Raw genomic sequence first — 21,373 nt, 5'->3', positions numbered from 1 at the left:
AGAAGAAAAAGGAAAGATTCTTTGGAAATCTCTGACCCAGAAGATGGGCTTCCTATATTATCTTTAGTTTTTCCTGGTCAATCCTGTTTGCTTAGAGTAGAACCAACTATTTTTTTGGGGGAGAAGTAGAAGCATCCTCTAGGGGACCAGAACTGATGTCTCTAGCGTCTCTAGGTTGGCATAGCAACAGAATTATTAAACCATATTTGCACTGTAGAAACCTGGTAATAGCAATGTCTCACATTCCTATTTTTATTCTCACTTCCATCACCCTACTTCAGGGATTCAATGGACAGAGTGGGGGCTTTCAGTCAGCAGGACCTAAATTCAAATTTGACCTCAGATACTTATTAATATGGAAATATGTTAAACATGAATGTACTTGCTGTCATGGGGAAGGAGGAAGGAAAGGAGGGTGGTAGAAAAATGTGGAACTCAAAAGCTTTAAAAAAATGAATATTGAAAACCATCTTTGCATGTAATTAGAAAAAAAATAAAATAATTTATAACATTAAAACCATTACTAGTTGTTTGATCCTGGGCAAATTATTTCACCCCTTTCTGTCTCAGTTTCCTCGATGGTAAAATGGGGAATAATAAGAGCACCTACCTCCCAGGGTCATTATGAAGATTAAATGAGATATCTGTAAAATGCTTGGCACCAGTTGACGTTTAATGCTTCTTTCCTTACTTTGTTCTTGGACTATTGTGATAATACAAGCTGATGTTTTCCCTCCTTCCCTATCCTCCTCCCCTTCTGTCTGCTTACACTCTAATTCACTACTGCATTGCATCAACCCTTCGACATTCTTTGTTGTGGATATCCCTCCATGGACCCTGAAGAGAACTCCTTTGGCAAACAGCATTTCAGGAACTAGTTTACCTGAGAAAGAATCCACCCTTCCTTAGCAGCCAGTATCCTGGTGATGCAAGCATCTTTGAATTAAGCTGGAATGACAGACATATAGAATTCTTTCTAGTTTGTGTTCTGTCAAAGAAAGCACCAGTCTTATGCTTTTCTGGCATAGGCTTGAGAATTTAGGATCACCTCCATAACACAGAAAAATTTAGTAGAGGACTAACAGATTAATCTTTCTAAAGCACTCCTTTATATCCCTTCCACTATTCTTTTGTTCACTCTTTCCTCCTTGGATTTTTCTCCCCCACTCTTCTCCATTTGGCTAAATAGTGTCCTTCATTTATACTCATCTTTCAGGTCCTCCCCTCTGTGAGGTATTTCTTGACTGGTTCAGCCTTCAGTGGGACTAGGAGATTCTTCTCCACTCCTGTAGCTTAAGTCTAAGTTTCTTAGTTAACATGATGGTCTGTGCTACTTTTTAATAATTCTTTCAAAATCTTAAGACCTAATAGAAGACATTAAAACAACATAAGGCTGGGATAAGCTACATACATGTTCCCAGGATCATGTCTGTGACAAGATTGGCCTTTTCACTAAGTATGCAGAAGAAAATCTCATATTCTAATACTTTTTATTCAATTACTAAAAAAAGCTGTCATTTTACCCACTTGCATAATAGTCTGCAGATCATTAAATATAATAGAACAAAAGGGGGATTGTGACTCGTCCTTGGACTGTTTCTATCTGAGCTCCATCACAAAAGTTGAGAAGAATGAGATGATGATGATGATGATGATTGATGATAATAATAATTATTATAATAGCTCGCTTTTATATAGCACTTCAAGATTTGAAAGGTACTTTAATACATTATTCACTTCAATCTTCCTGTCAAATTTTCCCACTTGTACCACCGCTGCCATTCTATCCCCTATATTGGACCTCCAGATTTTCCTGGGACCCTGGTGACTGGTAGAAACTCAAAATACCTAACTGACCATGCCAATTTTCTATTATGCCTTCATGTTCTTGTCTCTCCCCAGTCACCCCCCACCCATTCCCATCCTTCTGATTTTTTTGCTTCTCGATCTGGTAACATTAATCAAATCAAGGTCATCTTTTCTTCTGGAAAGTGGGGATGAATTTATTGACCAAAGTCTCTGCTCACTATCCCTAAGATTTCACCCTTCCCCCTTAGTTTAATGGTGCTTGTATAATTTGCCAAGTAATTCTGCATCAAAGATGACCTATACTAACATTTAAGAGGGATATTCATACCTCTAGCAAACTATCAAAAACCAATTAGAAAACAAAAAAACCAGTTTGCAATTCTATAATGTTCTATAGCTTTTAAGGGAAGCTAGGTCGATACTTGATGCTAAAGCATTAGACCTAGTGTCAGGAAGACTATTCAATTCTGTCCTCAAACACTAGCTATGTGACTGTGGGCAAATTACTTAATCCTGTTTGCTTGTTTCCTCATCAGTAAAATGAGCTGGAGAATGAAATGGCAAACCATTCCTATATCTTTGCCAAGAAAACCCTAAATGAGGTCATGAAGAGTCAGTATGATGGAAAAAGAATAATAGTTTTTAATTCAAGAGGCAGAAAAATCATACAAAAATATATCACATCCTTAATCTAAGCAAATTAATTCTTAGACTGTTTTTTTGTCCTTTCTATTTTCTGTTCTTAGTGATATGTTGGACACATACCTAGTAGATATTAATAATTGTTTGTTGAATAGAATGAATGAGTGGAAGCTTTAGGTGTTTATTCTTTAATAATGTTCTGAGGACATAAAGACAAAAATGAAGTAATCTCTACCTTTAAGGAGCATTTAAGTGAACTCACTCAGGGAAATGAAAGCCAAAGAAGGTGTTTTGTCTGGGGAAGTCACAGGAATGCTAAGTAGAGTCATAGAGGAGCTGACTAACTCAATTTTTTTTAGGTTTTGCAAGGCAGTGGGGTTAAGTGACTTGCCCAAGGCCACACAGCTAGGTAATTATTAAGTGTCTGAGGCCGGATTTGAACCCAGGTACTCCTGACTCCAGGGCTGGTTGCTCTATCCACTGCCCCATCTAGCCGCCCTGACTGACTCATTTTTCAGAAACAATGGTAGAGTATGGACTTGGTTAGTTGTCCACTCTCCATTTACTTCCCTGACTGGTTTCAACTCTAAAGAACAAGATGCCCTACCAGAGTAGGCTCATCACTCCTAAACTCACTTCCTGCTGTCTTGATTACTACCACCTCCCTCTTTTCTCTGATTGAAGAGTTGCATTGTAGTACTAAATCTCTCCTAATGTCTTCCTTAATAGAAAGACTCAGTTCACTCTACATCTACTGTTCTGCCTGGTTTCAACTTCACAAAACAAGGTGCACTGGCCTGCCAGCATTTTTCAGGTTCCTCTCCCACTTTGTCCTTTTTTTTGTTTGTGTTGTCTCCTTATGGGCAGAAGCTATCTTCTTCTTCTTCTTCTTCTTCTTCTTCTTCTTCTTCTTCTTCTTCTTCTTCTTCTTCTTCTTCTTCTTCATTATATCCCTAGTGTTTTCTGGATTGGATTGAAATGGTGTTCCCAGATGAAGAGGCATGGAATAGAATGGGAGAGGGGGTGCATTTGGGGATAGGTTGGATGACAAAAAGATGGTGAGGTTGAATAGTTGGAAGGTTTGTGTGGTGGAGGCTACATATAATGAGCTTTGTGAATTTGTGCTCATCTTCTCCCCAACCATGACTACAGTTCCAAAGATAAGTGGATCAAACATCTCAGTACTTCCTCTCTAGTTTAATTTGATCATCACAGCAGTAGGATGGATGGCAAGAAAAATGGCTGGAATGGATGCCTAAAAGTAAGATGAACTTGGAATGGGAGTATAAATGGCTGAAGGGAGGGGGTGGGAGAAGGGGAAGATGAAGAGGTTGAATGCATATGTCTTTATTGGGACAGCAACCTTTTTTATTAGGTAAAGCTGATTCTATTCTTGTATGTTTTGATGGTTGGCTTTGCAATTTGCCTCAAGCATATTTCTTTATTCATTTGTTTCTTCATATGCTTAGGCTAACACTACCATACTGCATACTTCAAAGGAGCCTATATGGTACCTAGTCATCTTGCATATAGTAAGTAAGGAATAATAGTTGTGTTACTTACCTCAAAACTATTTAAAGCTAGAAAATCCTATATGGGGTATCCCAAAATTTTTACTGAAATTTGAGTCTATTAAAGCTTACAAGTTCACCAAGATTTTTGGGAAACCCTATATAAGTGTACAACAAAATGATATCTTTGTCTCATCTGACAAGAATATGGGTCCTCCATTAAAGGTTAGCCCCATCTATAAAAACTTCTTAGACTGATTGAAAAGAGCCAAAGGACTGGAGTACAAATAATGCTGAGATATTCAACTTTTCAGTTTGCTAGTGAAGAGATCTATAAAGAGAACAAAGAGCATTGAATCTGAGAGAGCTTTCTCAGGGACATGGAGACAATTTTTAAAAACAGACTATATTAGTAAAGACTGTGTCTATGGATAGGAGTATGGGGGAGGAGAGGATAGAGGTAGGGCCAAAGTGAAGCAATTTCAGCTGCTTTATCTAGGGAAGATTGAGGAGTGAGAAATTAGATGATTGGCCTGAGTCTATGTTCCCTCCACCATTTTGAACAGTGATTTTCTTGGAGTTTGTGAATGAAGGACAGATCAGAGACTGAAGGAGTTGGGAAGGGACATTTGCTAAGGCCTACACTGGGAATATTCACTTACTCCTGATTGGAGTATGACTAATGGAGAAACTGAGTTAAGATACCTGAACTGGGTTTGGAATATATCTAGAGAGCTGTTTTGGATAGTTGGGTTATGGGGGCGGTGTTTCAGGTATGTTGTTCATTTGATCGTTGTTTTCATATAGTTTGATTGTAGCCCTTTTACTTCATGTCTTGAATAAAGACAATTTACAATTAAATCATGTTCCTAAGGCTGATTTCATTATACCTTGTTAATGTCCATTGAACTGTACAGAAGATCAGGGAGAATGGTATAGTTCCCCCATGATTGGGAACTTGAAAAAGATCTTAATTTGATAAATTCCTGTTGATCATAGCCTCTCAACAAATAAGTAAGCAACTACCACACCAAAAAGGGGTTAATCTGAGGATAGAGGTAATAGTTTTCTAAGAACCATGGAAGCTTAAAAGTTTTCCCCAAGCAACATCAGGTATTGGCATAAATCATCATGAGTCATAACTCTGGACCTTGGACCCTGATGGAATATTCTCTGGTGATTTAGTGTTTCCTCTTTCTTTCCTCCTTATCCTTTATCCTTCCCTTCCTTCCTTCCTTCCTTCCTTCCTTCCTTCCTTCCTTCCTTCCTTCCTTCCTTCCTTCCTTCCTTCCTTCCTTCCTTCCTCCCCTCCCTCCCTCCCTCCCTCCCTCCCTCCCTTCCTTCCTTCCTTCCTTCCTTCCTTCCTTCCTTCCTTCCTTCCTTCCTTCCTTCCTCTCTCCCTCCCTCCCCACTTCTTCTTCCTTCTATTTTATCTCTGTCTCTATTTGTCTGCTGTCTCTCTGTCTCTTCATGTCTCTATCTGCCTCTCCCATATACTTCATAAGGGAGAAATATGTTGTAGTAGGAAAGGCTGCCTTGAAAGAGATTGGTTTCCCTTCTTTGAGGTCAGTGGTATCAAACTCAAATAGAAATGAGGGCTATTAAACAATAAATAAGATCCCTAAGGGCTCCATATTGACATAAAAACTCACACATTTTTCCTTTTTATTACTGCGTCAACATGTTACAATCAGATGGGAACTACATTTTAATCTAGTTCAGACTATATACTTGGGAATGTTGCATGCTTCACATGACTTGTGAGCCAGATGACACTATGTTGGTTATTCTTTTTGGACATGAAGCTGAGCTAGATGACCTTCTGGGGTCCTTCCTTAGACTCAAACTGTATGAAGGCATATGATCCAGAACTGACCCCCCAACAGATTTAGAATTGTAAAGAGCCTTAGATCTTTTATTAAATGAAGGAATTGAAGATGAATGAAGCTAAATGTCTTGCCTAAAATGACACAAAAGGACCAGGATTAAGACCCAGAATTCTGACTCCAAAATGAGTGTCCTTTCAACTGTACTAAACAAAAGAATACAATTAAGACCACATTCAAATGAACTTTTCTTTTCAAATGAACGTTTCACAAACATTTTCTGGTTACCTTTATTCAATCACACTTTTAAATTGGTGACTGTCTTTAAGAGATGTAGTCTAGGTTGACAACACTTGTTGCTAGTTAACAAACATTTATTAAGAGTTTGCCATGCCAGGCCCTAGGTGTGTTGGATGCTGAAGATACAAAGAAAAGAGACAATCTCTGCCCTCTGGGAACTCACAGTCTATTGGAGGAGACAACATCCAATAGCTGTATACAAACATGATATGCATTCGTGGTTTGGAAATGATCTGCAATGATGAGGAAGTGATCTTGAACCTGGAAGCTGGAAGGAAATAAATTATTTTTTCAAGATATGTAAGAGCATAATCTCCTCAGTTGTAAACTGAGAGAGGATGCATCATGAATGCATTTTCTTATGCATTTATGAAACATGATGCTCCTATTATTTTTCTAGAATTTAACTGGATTAGACTTACTACTGAGACCTATCTGAATAAAGCTGTACTGTCTGGGAAACACTAGTTAATATAGGTTTGCTTTATTTAGACATCCTGTGTTTTGAGGCTCTGTTTTTTTTCATGGGGAGGGAGCTTAGATCAGTCTGTGCAGAAATCATAATGGAAGATCAAGAACAATACTTAAATGTTATCAAACCCAATTCTTATATTTTATAGTTGAGAAAACTGAGAAGCCATGTGGCTTGGTCATGTCTCCCAACTTTGGTAAAGCCAGGACTAGAACCCAGGTTTCCTGATGTCCAGTGCTGTTTGGTCATGATAATGACTAAAAACCTTAAACATTCTATGGCACACATGGAGATATTCTGAGAGAAAATGAATGTAACAAAGTTTTGGCAATTGTGTATGATAAACTCAGGTCTCTTCCTTTTTTGCTATAGAAATATTGATCTTCAGTACTTAACTCAGTACTTAAATTTCCAGACTGTTATAAACTTGAGATAAATAATTAGTGACGTTTAATAATTTATGCATTCTGGCATACTCTCCCATCGGATCCTTATAACAACTCTATGAGATAGATTCTATATGATTATCCCAATTTTACAAATGTGCAAATTGAGGCTAGAAGCAATTAAATGACTTTAGCATCTTAATAAAATTATCAGTTAGAGGTAGGATTCAAACTCAATTCTTCTTAACTTCAAATTCAGAATTTTCTAGCTGTCTTTTGGTTGGTGATGATGTTGTTTGTCCCCTCAAAGAAGACCAGGATTTCATGGAGGTGATACCATGACAACCAGATGAATTGGATTTGAGTGAGGGGGTGATGTACTAACTCACCAGCCTCACTTTCTCCTCCAGAGCCATCTGGGCCCAGTGGCTGGATATGGATCAGCATGACTAGAGATGGTCCTGGATGTGAGGCAATCAAGGTTAAGTGATTTACCCAAGGTCCCACAGCTTGGAAGTGTTTGAGGTCAGATTTCAACTCAGGTCCTCTTGATGCCAGGGCTGGTGCTCTATCGCTGCACCACCTCACTGGAATTCAATATCCCATGGGTACTTTAAACTCAATATTTCCAAAACTAAATTTATCATCATCTCCTAACCCCTCTTTTTTTTAACTTTCCTATGATTGGCACGTTCATCCTCTCAATCTCCTAGGCTTGCAACCTACTCTCTCCTTAACTCTTTCTCAAAGCTCTCTCCTCATATCCAACCTGTTGCCAAATCCTGCAGATCTGACTTCTTGTAACAACTTTTGTATATACTCCTTTCTCTCTTCTTTCAAAGTTTAAAGCCTGGTGCAGGTTCCTCATCACCTCTTGCCTGAACTATTACAATAATCTGCCTCAACTCTCTCTCTCTATTCCAGTCTATCATCTACTCTGGAAAAAAGATGGCAAAGTAACTTTTTAAAAATTGCAGCTCTGGTCATATCCTTTGAGGCCTGCCTTATTCAGTAAACTCCAATGGTTCCCTGTCACCTCCAGGAGCAAATATACATCTCTGTTTGACTTTTCTTTTAGGTTTTTGCGAGGCAAATGGGGTTAAGTGGCTTGCCCAAGGCCATACAGCTAGGTCATTATTAAGTGTCTGAGGTGGGATTTGAACCCAGGTACTCCTGACTCCAAGGCCGGTGCTTTATCCACTATGCCACCTAGCCACCCCCTGTTTGACTTTTAAAGCTTTTAGAAACTGGTTCCATCTTACCTCTCTAGTTTTCATATCCCTTACTCCACAGACTGCGATCTAGTGACATTGTTCTGGTTATTTTTACTTCCATGCATGGAACTCTCTCCCTCCTCATCTCTAACTTCAGTGACTTCCTTCAAGTCTCAGTGAAGGTTTTACCTTCTGCAAGAATTTTTTTCCTAGTCTTCCTTAATCTTAGTGCCTTCCCTGAGATGATTCCAAATTCCTAATGATCCCTGATTCACATCTGACCACTGGACCCAGGTGACTCCAGAGGAAAAAGTGAAGCTGGTGACTTAGTACAGCACTTCCTCACTCAAATCTAATTCGCTTGCTTATAATTACAGCACTTTCAAGTATAAATCTTATTTACACACCGATGTTTGCATGCTGTCTCCTCTTTAGATTGTGAATTCTGTGGGGAAAGGGATTGTCTTTTGCCTTTCTCTGTTCCCTATTTTGCCAATTGGCTAGTAGGACTGGAGTTTTGATTTTGTTGGTATTTAATGAAGAAACTTTTATCTCTGAAAATTTCTTCGTTAAATACCAACACAATTTATCTCTTTAGATTGGCACCTTCTTGAAACTTATAGTCTTAGAGAGCTGTCTTGGGTTATGGAGAAGTTAAGTTGCTTGTTCAGGGTCACATCATCAATGTGTATTATAGCAGAAGTTGAATTCAGGTTTTATGACTCTGAGGTTGGCATTGTATCCACCATGTCATGCTACTTCTCAGAGTGAGGAGTCAACAAGATCTCAAAGATTTAGAAACTAGATGAGTGGGAGAATGGTAGTGCCATTTACAGAACTAGAGAAGTCAGAAGGAGGAGGTGGTACTGGAGGCAAGAAGAATAATTCCATTTTGAACACATTGAGTTTTTATAGGAGTGACTGAATAACTTCAAGGTGATCTTAAAATGTTATATGAAATGGGCTACAGGCCAGCTCCTCCCAGAAGTCTTTTTATATGTGTTCATGCCTCATTATCCTTATTATTGTCAGTTAATGAGGTGTTCCACATAACTGAATTTTCTAGGTGCCATATTTGGTCCAAATATTGGGTGTCCTGAATGTAGACTTCATCCTTAAAATTAGATCTCCTTGAAAGGACCCCTCTTTTCCTCTCTCTCCCTCTCCCTCCCTCCTTCCTTCCCTCCCTCCCTCTCTCTATTTTTCTCTCTGCATATATAGATATGTGTATATATATATATGTATATGAATATTATATCCTGAAAAATGGAACTGGTTATAGGTCATATTTGAGTTTAAATGAGTCAGATTATAGAAAAAAGAACTCAGACCAAAATGGTAAATGAAGATTGCTCTCTTCAGTTCTTTAAAATCCTCACCATTTTCTTAGCAAATTTTTCTAAAATTATTAGACAAAAATTATATTTTAAAGCATTTTCATATGAATTTGATGGTCACAATAATCCTATTAGACAGGCAATAGTGCTCCTGTTTTACAAATGAGGAAACTGAAACCCAGAGAAATTATTTGCTCAATGTCATATCGCTAATGTCAAAGCTATGGCTAGAACCCAAAACTTCTGGTTTCTAGCCCAGTGCTTTTTCCACCTCACACTATGTCCTGATGTTATTAATAGCTGTATACTGAACAAATTTAACCTTTTCTTGATGACTCAGGCCATCAGTAAGAAATCACTTACTGTACTCTGGATGTCCTCAGGGCTTGTTGAGGTGTGTAGGACTATTGTCTCCTTCACTAAATGTTTTTTGATAGCTTTTCTAGATTTATGTCTGGTGTTGTTTTTTTGGTCATTATTCTGTTTCTCCACCTAATTCTTTGGCTGTTAGATGTCTCTTCCTGCTTGTAGTCATGCTTAGGAGAGCCTACATTTCATCCAGAAATTACTATCTCTGTTGACTATAAAATTCAACAAAGTACAAACAAATAAACAAACTAATTGACTATGCACCTTAGCTCTGTCTAGTTCTATTGAGAGTTAAAATGAAAGCAGGAGATGGTGCAGGAGAAGGTTGCTTTGTCTGGATCGATGAGTTCAAGAATGGGAATAATATCCAATGAGGCTAGAAACATGGTTGGGGCCAAAATTCTGCAGGACTTTAAAAGCTAAATAGTGGATATGTTTTGTGCTATAAACAAGCAAGAAGCCTGTGGAGTTAGTTAAGAAAAGGAGTCTCCTGATGAGAATTTCATTTAAGGAAAATCATTTTGGCAGCAGTATATAGGAAGGTCTGGAGGAGTGCGTGACTTGTGGCAGGGTGACAAATCAAGAGCCTCTTATAATTCTCTGGGTAACAAGTGAAGAAGGATTGGCCACTAAGATGATCACTGTGTGAACCAAAAGAATGGGTCAGGTTTAGTAACAGCAAGATTTGGGAAATGGGAGAGTAACGAATCTAGTATAATGCCAGTACATAGAGGTTTTAGCAACCATTTCAGTCACTTAGACACTTGTTTATTTCTTCTTTTGAATCTTTTTAAAAATTTATTTTCATCCATATGTACATGCATATTTCCAAGTTACAGAATTTCCCTCCATCCTTCCTTCTCACCCCCCTCCCCTCTACAGGGAATAGGGTAGCATTTTACATGTATATTTTGTTAAACATGTTTACAAATTAATAATTTTCAGCATGAGGAACTAGAATTAAGGGAAAATGATACATAAGAGATAATTTTCATAAAGAGTTCATCATGTTCAGAAGGGTTTTTTTTCCTGTGTGTTTTGTTTTCTTTTATTATTTTTGTTTATTTCTTGACAATGGTCGGTAGAGTTGAGGCCACCCAAAGTTGAGGCCATTTGATCTTCATGTCAAAATATAAGATGTCAGAACTAGAATGGAATGTAGGGGTCACACAGTCCAAAATGAGGTCAATAAAACCTTTGCAACAACTTCCCTTGCATCACATAGGGAATCGATGGTGCAACATCACCAGAGTGCCATTTTTCTTGACTTTCATTCCTGAGCTCCTTCACAAAAAAATATTGCCTATATTTAATGATGTTGATACTCTAGTTAATATTGCTATCATTATGTAAAATGTTATTTTGGTAGAAGTCTGTAATTTCACTGTTGTAGGGCAGTGGTGTCAAACTCAAATAGAAAAGGGGGTCACAAGGATTCATATAGGGCTCATGTTGACTCAGAAAAATCATATAGTCTATTGAATTTTTATTTTGTTAACTATTTTCCAATTACATTTTAATCTTGATTGTCTCTAGAGTTTCGGGGACCACATGTAGTCTATAGTGAAATGTTTGACAACTCTGGTGTGGGGAATTCTTTAGTAAGGAAACTCCCTTTACCAATGTAGAATACCAACTGGTCTGTACTTTGTTATTATTAATTATTTCTTATTCTTCATGACCTAGTTTGGGATTTTATAGACAAAAATGCCATTTTTTTCCTCAGCTATTTTACAGATGAAGAAACTGAGGAGAAAAGTATTAGGAACTTGCCCAGGGTCACTCAGCTAATAAGTGCCTGAGGTTGGATTTCAATTTAGGAAGAGGAGTCTTCCTGAATTAGTTACCTTGGAAGCTAAGAGATTAAATAATTTTCCCCACGTCATATAGCCAAGGTATGCTAAAGGTCAAATAGGGACCCAGGTAGTGAGCCCTGGCTCTTTCCTGGGCAGGTATTCTATCTACTAGTATGATTAGTAAACTGCTGCTCTAACAGAAAGCTATCTTATTAGGGGCAAGAAGATCCCAAGAGAACAAAGGATCCTAGACACAGTTAGGTGGTACATTGGATACATTGGGCGTGGAATCAGGAAGACTTGAGTTCCAATCCAGTTTCAGAGAATGAGTTGTTGTTTTATTCACATCAACTCATTTGGCATAGTGAGGATACTCCTTGCTCCCCATCATTTCTGCCAGATGCTTCCTCCACTGCTATAATTAAGTAACTTGTGCTCTTAGGAGGTTCATTTCATCCAAATATATCACTCAATCAAGATTCTGATAGCTATTTTCTATAGATTCTATAGACACTCTGTTTCCTTCTTTAATGAGTTCAGTACTTGGATCACAGTCTTTCTCTGTACCCCAACTCCTGCCCTCATACTAGGCAACCCTTCAGTTTTCATCTTGACCTTCCCTAAAAATCCTTAATTTCACAAATTCTCAATTTGCTCAGTTCTTGGAGCTTCCAAGAGCTCTTTCACTTTCATGTTCATGAACTCTGAAATTTCTTTATTTGATCATGATTTTTTAATCATTTCATTTTCCCCCTCTCTTTTGTAGTCCTTAACCCTGTTCCTTGAGGAGCAGCTAGATGGTGCAGTGGATAAAGTGCCAGACTCCTTTTTCCTGAGTTCAAATCCAGCCTCAGATACTTTACTAGCTGTGTGATCCTGCACAAGTCACTTTACTCAGTTTCTTCATCAGTAAAATGAGATGGAGAAGGAAATGGTAAACCCCTCTAGTATCCTTGCTAAGGAAACTTCCAGTGGGGTCAAGGAAAGTCAGATATGACTCAACAACAATTATCCTGTTCTTTGACTTCACCATAGCTTTTGATCTCTCTACCCTGACTGAGGAATCCTTTTCCAAGCCACTATCACTTACCTTTCTACACTCTCCTTATGTCCCTATCCTGACTTCTTGAGGAACCAGTTCAAGTCTCATTGTCGTTATTCTTAAGTCCTTTGCCTCTGTATCTCACTTTCAATTATTGATTGCCAAAATCTACCTTGGATTGTTCCCTTCATCTGCTATTTTTATGTATACTCATATGCTGTTGAACTGAGTTGGAAAAAAATTGTAAATTGATGCTGATTGAGTTCACTAAAATTTTTGTTATATTATCTCAACTGGGGCCACACCACAGCAACACAATCTTTATATACGTATCTAACTGATGCATAATCTAATTTACCACAATGGCTCAAGCCTCTTATGGAACCCCAATCTGACCTGAAAACCTTGCTTCACATTTCACTAAAAAAAGAAAGCTTTGGGTTAAAGCTTCCTCTTTGCCTTTTCTTTTCATCTCACACCACTGTAGATTGTCCACCATTTCCTCTCTCATCATTGTCACATAAAAAGATGACTTTTCCTTGCTAAGGAAAACCCTACTACATGTACCCTTGACTTTCAATTAGAAGATTTTTTTTTTGTTCATGCTACCCCCCTTTTCCCTCTCTTTCCCTTACTATCCCTTTCTACTGATTGCTTCCCCGATGCATACAAACATTCATAATTCTCCCCATTCTTTAAAAAACCCTCACTTGACTTAACATACACAAAATCTATCATACTTTACACCTCCTCCTTTTTGAGATTAAACTTTTTCAGAAATTTGTTTACAATCCATACTTCCATTTCCTTTTTTCTTAATCACTTGTCAGCCTTCTGTAATCTGACTTTTGATCTCATCATTCAACAGAAACTACTCTGCCCAAAATTGCTAATGACATTGTTGATAACCCCCTTCCCCTAGATCCTCTCTTATCTAGGTTTCTTTCTGGGTTCTTCTCCTATCTATCTGATTTTTCTCTTTGTCTTTACTGAGTCTTCATCCAGGCCCTGCTGACTAACCTTGAGTAATCCTGAATGGACATCCATGGTTCTATCTTGGCCATCTTCTCCGTTCAAACTATCTAATTATCTTATCAGTTCTTAAGAGTTCAATGATTATTTCTTTGAAGATGATTTTCAGATTTATTTAACTAACTCTTACCTCTTTTAGAATATCCAGTCATGAAAAACCTTTTGGATAACTCAAACTAAGTGTCCCTTAGACATCTCAAATCAACATGTTCAAAACAGAACTAACCATCCAAGCAATCCTCTTCCAAACTTTTATTATCTTTCTGGTTGCCCATGCTCACAATGTCAGTATTATCCTTGACGACCCTATTGCCAAATTTTGCTGATCCTATTTTCTCAATAATCTTGTAAATGTGTTTTTCTCCTCTGAGGCATCCAACATCTTGGTTCAGGCTCTTATTACTTCCCACTTGAACTTTTGCAACAGTCTTTTGGCTGGCATCCCTGCCTTAAGTATCTCCCCATAGCTCTCCATTTTTCACTTAGCTACCAAAATTATCTTCCTAAAATGAAGGAATGTCTGACCATGACAAACCCCTCTTCCCACCCTGTTCAATAAATCCTAGTGACTCCCTATTGTCTCAGGGATGAAATAGAAACTACCATATTTCCTCATGTATAAGATGCACAATTTTTTGAAAAATCTGGGATCTAAAAACTGGGAACATCTTATATAGTGGTTGCAGATTTTTTTACTTGCATTTCCTGCTTTTTCATGCTTGCTGTCTTTGCGCTCATTGTTTGGCATCTGTTACTAATATACAAGGTTATTTTTTGCCACTTTCTGCCCAGGAATGGCCCAGAAATATTTTTGTCAAGTGCTGAATTCAAGTTCAAAAGTTTGCAAAAGTGAATGGAAATCATTCTACTGAACCTCAGTCTGGTCCTCCTCCAACTGTGAAAACAATCCAAGACTGGCTCTGGGAAGAAGAAATCCTACTGAAAATGTCATGGCAGAAGAAGGCCCTGAGAGGCAAGGAGCCAAGTGGCCTGATTTAGAGAGGGAATTGAAGAGATGGATTGAAGAGCAAAGGGCGATTGGAATTCCTGTGTCCACAAAGATGGTTCAGCAGGAGGCCAGAAGAATTGCTGATGAAAAAGAAGTGACTGATTTCAAAGGAGGACACCACTGGTGCTTCAGGTTCATAAACCTGAATGCATTAAGCATGCGTCCACACCCAAGACTTACCCAAGGAGTGCTGGTGGTCAACCACAGCCCAGAGCACAGTCACAAAAGTGATTGGAATCTCTCCTAAAACAGTGGATCCATCATCAAACACAGAGGAGGACGAGCTCATGGATGGGAGTTCTGACAGTGATGAGGAGTTGTAAGAATCTTATGATGAATAAAACTTGAGTTCAATAATTTTATGTAATACAATTTTTCAAATTTTGCGCCTCAAAATTAAGGTGTGTCTTATATGTGGGAGCATCGTATACATGAGGAAATATTCTGTTTGATTTGTAAAATCCCTTTTAACTTGGCATCTTTTAATCTTTTTTTTACAAGACAATGGGGTTAAGTGACTTGCCCAAGGTCACACAGTAGGTAATTATTAAAGTGTCTGAGGTCAAATTTGAACTTAAGTCCTCCCGACTCCTGGGCCAATGTTCTATCCACTGTGCCACCTAGCTACCCTGAGATTCAAAAGGATAAGTTGATCCTTCAAAGTCAACCTGCTAAGTCAAGTCAGTAAGCATTTATTTCAGCTCTTACTATGTAGCAGCCAATTGGAATCTTTGCTATGAACTCCATTTCCTGTTTTTCTCTTTGACTCTTTGGGTTTTTCCCTCTTGGGAATTCAAACTTGACTTAGCACTTGGTTGAACAGAAGTGATAGAAGAAGCATGTATCCATGTGAAGGTTAAAATGGGCATGTGAGATGGAAGAGGAAGGGAGAGGGAAGTTAATGACCCTTTGGAGCTAGAAGATTCCTGCTGGTCTTTCCTTATCTGACCACAGCTCTCTAACTTAACTTTGGTGCAGCTGACTGCTTTTGTTCTCCTTCCACCTGGTTGACTGATTTCTATCAAGATGACACTAAAGCTATACTGCTATTGTCTCCCTAATGACAGACACTGGGAAAATATCAAAGAGATTCTCAGGTGGCTTCTCAATAGGTAAGCTTCCCATCCCTTACAATATGGTAGTATAGTGAGTGCAGTTTGTGTGTGTGTGTGTGTGTGTGTGTGTGTGTGTGTGTGTGTGTGTGTGTGTCTGAGAGAGAGGGAGACAGAGAGACAGAGATAGAGACAGAGACAGAGAGAACTGAGACTCTAAAACATTAATATTCAAACAATAACATTTCCAAATGGAAATGGGCATGATATGAAGAGAAATTAATTTTTTTGCAATCCTGTTGCATATTCTTGCTGTGATAGGATAAGCAAACCTCTTTTGCTAAATGTTCAAGACTTTATGAGTATGGCGGTACCTCGACACCCGTTGACTTCACAACTCATTAACCACACTCATCACTCTGCCCTTGCTGCAGACTTGTAGCACTTTCAAGAACTTGTATGAGCCATGACTTGTCCAGCAAGTGAAAAAGCTTCTTCACTTGTCACCTCACTTGTCACCTGCTCTCCCCTGGGGTGCCCCCACTCACAATGAAGCAGAAGTCCATCATCAATCTCCAAAGCTCACTAGCAGTTTGGAACCCCAGGTAAAGCCCACTTTCTCATTCTTTGGGTCTTGATTGGTTCTGAATCAATAGTAATTGTTTCAGTTTTGGCCCGAAACCCCAAGCCTTCCCTTCCAGACTGATTTTTTTTTTGACTGTGGAAAAAAAAGGCTACTCTTTGTTTCATTTCTTATTTTCCTGCTTTCATCACTGAGAAGCCTTGAGGATCTTGCCCTCCTAGTTTAATTTTTTTAAGTATTGAAAAGAGACTATTCTTTGCTTTATTTATTACTTATCTGCCTTAATCACAGAAAAGCCCTGAGGTTCTTGCCCTCCTAGTTTAATTTTTTTTTGGACTAAGCAAAAATGACCATCCTTGGCCTCTTTGTCTCATCTCTTATCTAACTTTAATCACTAAATGGGTTTTGCTTCAGTCAGACTGTGACCTGGGAGAGATTTTAGCTTTAAAAGGCCAAGGTCTCCCCTCTGCATCCAAGGAAATCATCAGTTATACTGATCCATATCTGGCCACTGGACCCAGATGGCTTCAGAGGAGAAAGTGAGGCTGATGACTTTGCACAGCCCCCCCCCCCGCCTCACTTAAATGCAATTCTATTGCATATCATGGCATCACCTCCCTGATGTCACAGTCTTCTCAAGCAAAGGACAAACAAGAATTTTGCTATTTTTCTTCTAGCTCATTCAATGCTTTCATTCTGAGTTTTTCTTTTTTTTTTGCTCTCTGGTTATAAGATAAACACATTAAGGAGGGCTTGTGAACTATGCTATTGAATGAATATTGACCCAGAGGCTATCCTGAACCTTGGAGATCCTTGTTGGAGACAGAGAACTACTCTGGGTATTAGAAATGTACCATATCATTTTAGCCTTATAACAATTATGTGCAGCAAATATTACAGTTATTGTCATCCCTATTTTATAGAAGAAACTGAGGCCAAGAAGGGATAAAATACTCTATCATAGTCACACAGGGAGTAAGGGTTAAAAATGGGATTTAAACCCAGGCTCCAAATTCAGTGTTTCTTTTATTCTCAAATAACTTCCTTTAATTTGCTAATGACTTATGTATAGATTTCAAAGGCTATTTAGTGAAAGGAAAAAAATAATCAACCAATGCAACCTTTAAAAATCATATTATTCAATATTCAAAGTAATTTTGTCAGTTGCTACCAGTAAAGATAACCAGGCAAGATAACTCCCTGGGCTCTGCTGTTCTGAGATAACTGCGATGTGAGCAATAATCAGTTGCCATAGAGAGAGACACATTAACATGTATTCCACCCTGTGCATTAGGGAAATACATTTAGCTAAGTATTCAGGACCACTGAAGCAACCCACACCTAGATATCTGTCAATTAACCATATTATTCTTTCCAGCCATGACTCTGTGTGCTGTCTGACATTCCCTTCTTAAGTGAATGTCTTTTAATGATCCAGCTTCTTCTTCCTGGAGTTCAGTGTGCAAAAAGTCTAGAGAACAAAAGTGATCTTTCTAAAACTGGAAGAAACCTTTGAAGTCATCTAGTTCAACCCACTCATTTATAGATAAAAGCAATTCCCATGGAGGTGAAATGACTTGTATATGGTGACCTAAATAGTAAAAGGCAGAGCAGGGAGTTCTTTGGACTTCATATTTCACACTCATTCTAACACAAGTAGCTTTGTAAAGGGTGGGTTCTTATTTATATGTTAGACTATAATTCCTGGATGTGAAGCTGAGTCTAGGAAAGTTGGTCTTAGTTCATTTCTGCCAGAGCTGAAAGTCAGACCTTGTAAAACCTTTTTAGGTCTAATCCTGGATTATTTATCTGTACTTTTATTTGTTGTTAAGTTGTTTTCCATCTTCTTCATGAACCTATTTGTGGTTTTTTTGGGTGGTTTGCCATGTCCTTCTCCAGTTCATTTTATAGATGAGAAAATTGAGGCAAGCAGGGTAAAGTGACTTGCACAGGGTCTGAGGTCAGATTTGAATTCAGTAAGACAAAACTTCCTGTCTTTAGGCCATTAGGCCTTTTGCTGCCCCATTTTTAAGTTAATGTTGCAAAAACAAACAAAAATATCCTTATGGCTATAAGGGATTAGTAAACTCTAGCAAAGGACTTTATAGAAGAGGCATGTATCCATGTAAAGGTAAAAAGGGGATGTGAGATGGAAGAGAAGTTAATGACCCTTTGGAGCCAGAAGATTTCCTGCTGGTATATATGTTTTTTTTAGGTTTTTTTGTAAGGCAGTGGGGTTAAGTGGCTTGCCCAAGGCCACACAGCTAGGTAATTATTAAGTGTCTGAGACTGGATTTGAACCCAGGTACTCCTGAATCCAGGGCTGGTGCTTTATCCACTGTGCCACCTAGCCACCCCCATATATATGTATATATATATATACATATATATATATACATATATATGTATATATATATATACGTTAAGCTCTTTACAAACACTTTAGTGAATTGTTTTGTTGATGGGGGAGGGAGGGATCCTAGAAATTGGCAGTAGTCCATAAACATTTTTTAAATGCCTACCATATACCTAGCAGGGGCAGCTAAGTGACCCAGTGAATAGAGCTCTGGGTCTAGAGTCAGGAAGACCTGAGTTTAAATTTAGCCTTAGATACTTACTAAATTGTGTGACCCTAGGTAAGTCATTTAACCCTGCTTGCCTCAGTATCCTCATCTGTAAAATGAGCTGGAGAAGGAAATAGCAAACTATTTCAGTGTCCTTGCCAAGAAAATCCAAATGAGATCATGAAGAGTTGGACATGTATGAAATGTGTGTTAAGGAAAGATGAGACTTCTATTTTAATTGTTTCAGAATGACCAGTCCAAATGCCTGTGGAGAGATTGACTTTCTGACAGGAATGACAAAGTGAATGAACTATCTCAATGGGCCCTAATCAGCAGTTCTGAAGGAAGAAACCAATCAGAGAACAATCATTTTTGAGTGTCTACTATGAACTGAAAAATATGATAGGCGTTAAAGATACAAAGCAGAATAAAGGTGAAGTTAGCTCACTTATTAGGATACTGCATATTACAATTTCAGTAGCCCTGGTAATTTTTGAGTTATGAAGGTATTATTTTAGTTTGCTTAATAATACCATGGGGAGCATCCTTTGTGAATATATAAAGGATTTGGATTTTTTTCCATATTATAAATGTTTACAGATTAGTATATAAATCCTAGTGAGGTACCTGATACTATAACTAACACAAAGTTAAGTGACCTTCCCAGGAACACCCAATGAGGTGCAGGATAATAAAATATTAAAATGTTGGATGGAACCTTACCTCACTGAGTCCAATTCCAGCACTTCAAAGATGGCAGAACTCCATCCCAGAGAAAAGAAATGGTTTCACGAAGAAGCCTCAAGGTTCAGGGGGATAAGTGCTGAATTTGGAATCATGGGACTGTGTAACCTTGAATAAGTCATTCATTTGATCTTAGTTTGCTCATCTGCAAAACAAGAGGACTAGACTAGAGTGTCTTCTCAGGTACCTTCCAGTCCTAAATGACAATTCTAGAGGCAGCTAGATGATACAATGGCTAGATGCTGGACATGTTCCAAAAAAGCTGAGTTAGAAATCTTCCTCAAACATCATTTTCTGGGAAATTCTGAGCAAGCCTCAGTTTTCTTATCTGTAGGATGGGAATAATAATATCTCTTAGTAGGTTGTTATTGGAATCAAATGAGATTTTATATATACATATATATATACATATAAAATGTTTCACACATTAAATCACTAATATAAAATTCTATCTTCTCTTAATCATGGTAGTATGATAAAGTTGCAGAACTAAGACTAAAATTCACATCTTTTGTTACTGAATTTAATACCTAGGACATTGTATGTCTCAATATTTAAAAACTGTAAAACAGAAAAATGATTATTTCTTGTTCATTCTAGTATAGTCAGAAATCACCATTGAGAAGAGGAAAAAAAATCCCCAAATCAAAACCAAACCAAAAACCACAAATTCTGAGATTTGTTACCCAAAATTTCAGAGGACCAAAGAAAGTTGGTAGGTGAATTGAAGGGGCTATGATGTATGTGTGTATGTGTGTATTCTACCTTGTCCATTATTGGTACTGGAGATCAGATCTTCTCCAAGTAGGTATAATATAACTGAGAAAGATGTGAATGTATCTAAAATAAAGATATCTGAGGTTGGGGAAAGAGAGAGAGAGAGAGAGAGAGAGAGAGAGAGAGAGAGAGAGAGAGAGACAGAGACAGAGACAGAGACAGAGACAGAGAGACAGAGAAACAGAGACAGAGGGCAGGGGAAAGGAAGAAAGAGGAGAAAGAAGAGAGAGCATTTACAACTGGAATCCCTAAACCAAATTTCAGCAAGTGATTTCAGTCTAATGCTTTCATATTAAGGCTTTCCACTATTAAAAAATGAGTGGAAAAATAAATTTAATCTCACTCTGTAGTCTGATATGGTTTTGCAATCATGCTAGCAGTTGAAGGAATTTGGGATTTCTAGCCTGCAGAATGGATGACTTGTGAGGAATGTTATTGAACTGTCTCCAAGTATTTGGAGGACTAACGAGTGGAAAAAGGATGAAAAGTACAGCTCAGGTGGTACTTCATTTATAAGGTGAGACCTTTCCTGATCTTCCAGCTGCTAGTGCCTTTTTCCTGAAATGTTTATGTTTTACTTTGCATGTCTAGGGTATCCCCAAACTCTTAGTACAGTTTTAAGCTTTAATAGCTTAAATTTACTATTCTTTGTCTATTTGTTTACCCTCCTTCCCTGCCCCATTCTACTCCATCCCTTGGATCCCATCTTGGGGGTTAGGGTTATTTTGTTACATCAACTATGAAAATACTGGTATTAAAGATATAGACTTTTCCATGTATGAGGAGGGCTTGTATGAACTATCATAATTGGAGTGAGGATAAAATAGAAAAAATTGAAAATGTCAAGTACTAAATGTTATTAGTATTTTAGCATTAATTAGTGGTAGTATTAGTTATAAGCTATTAGC

The 21,373-nt window shown here is 38.1% G+C and overlaps 1 long non-coding RNA gene across 4 annotated transcripts in view; it reads left to right on the top strand.

Moving 5' to 3' along the window:
* Positions 1-21,373, top strand: part of LOC141511014 (uncharacterized) — a 64,207-nt gene that overhangs the window by 15,609 nt on the left and 27,225 nt on the right. Inside the window, exon 4 of one of the 4 annotated variants that reach the window (XR_012475241.1) lies at positions 15,724-15,850. The exons of the other annotated variants lie outside the window; for them this stretch is intronic. This is a non-coding gene — a long non-coding RNA (uncharacterized LOC141511014). Of the gene's footprint in view, positions 1-15,723; positions 15,851-21,373 lie in introns of those variants that run through there. 4 annotated transcript variants of the gene reach the window in all.

The sequence above is a fragment of the Macrotis lagotis genome, chromosome 2 (genome assembly GCF_037893015.1).
Source record: "Macrotis lagotis isolate mMagLag1 chromosome 2, bilby.v1.9.chrom.fasta, whole genome shotgun sequence".
In the NCBI taxonomy this organism is placed as follows: domain Eukaryota; kingdom Metazoa; phylum Chordata; class Mammalia; order Peramelemorphia; family Peramelidae; genus Macrotis; species Macrotis lagotis.
Note: the sequence above shows the minus strand (reverse complement) of the source record. Positions and strands in the feature narration are given on the sequence as shown.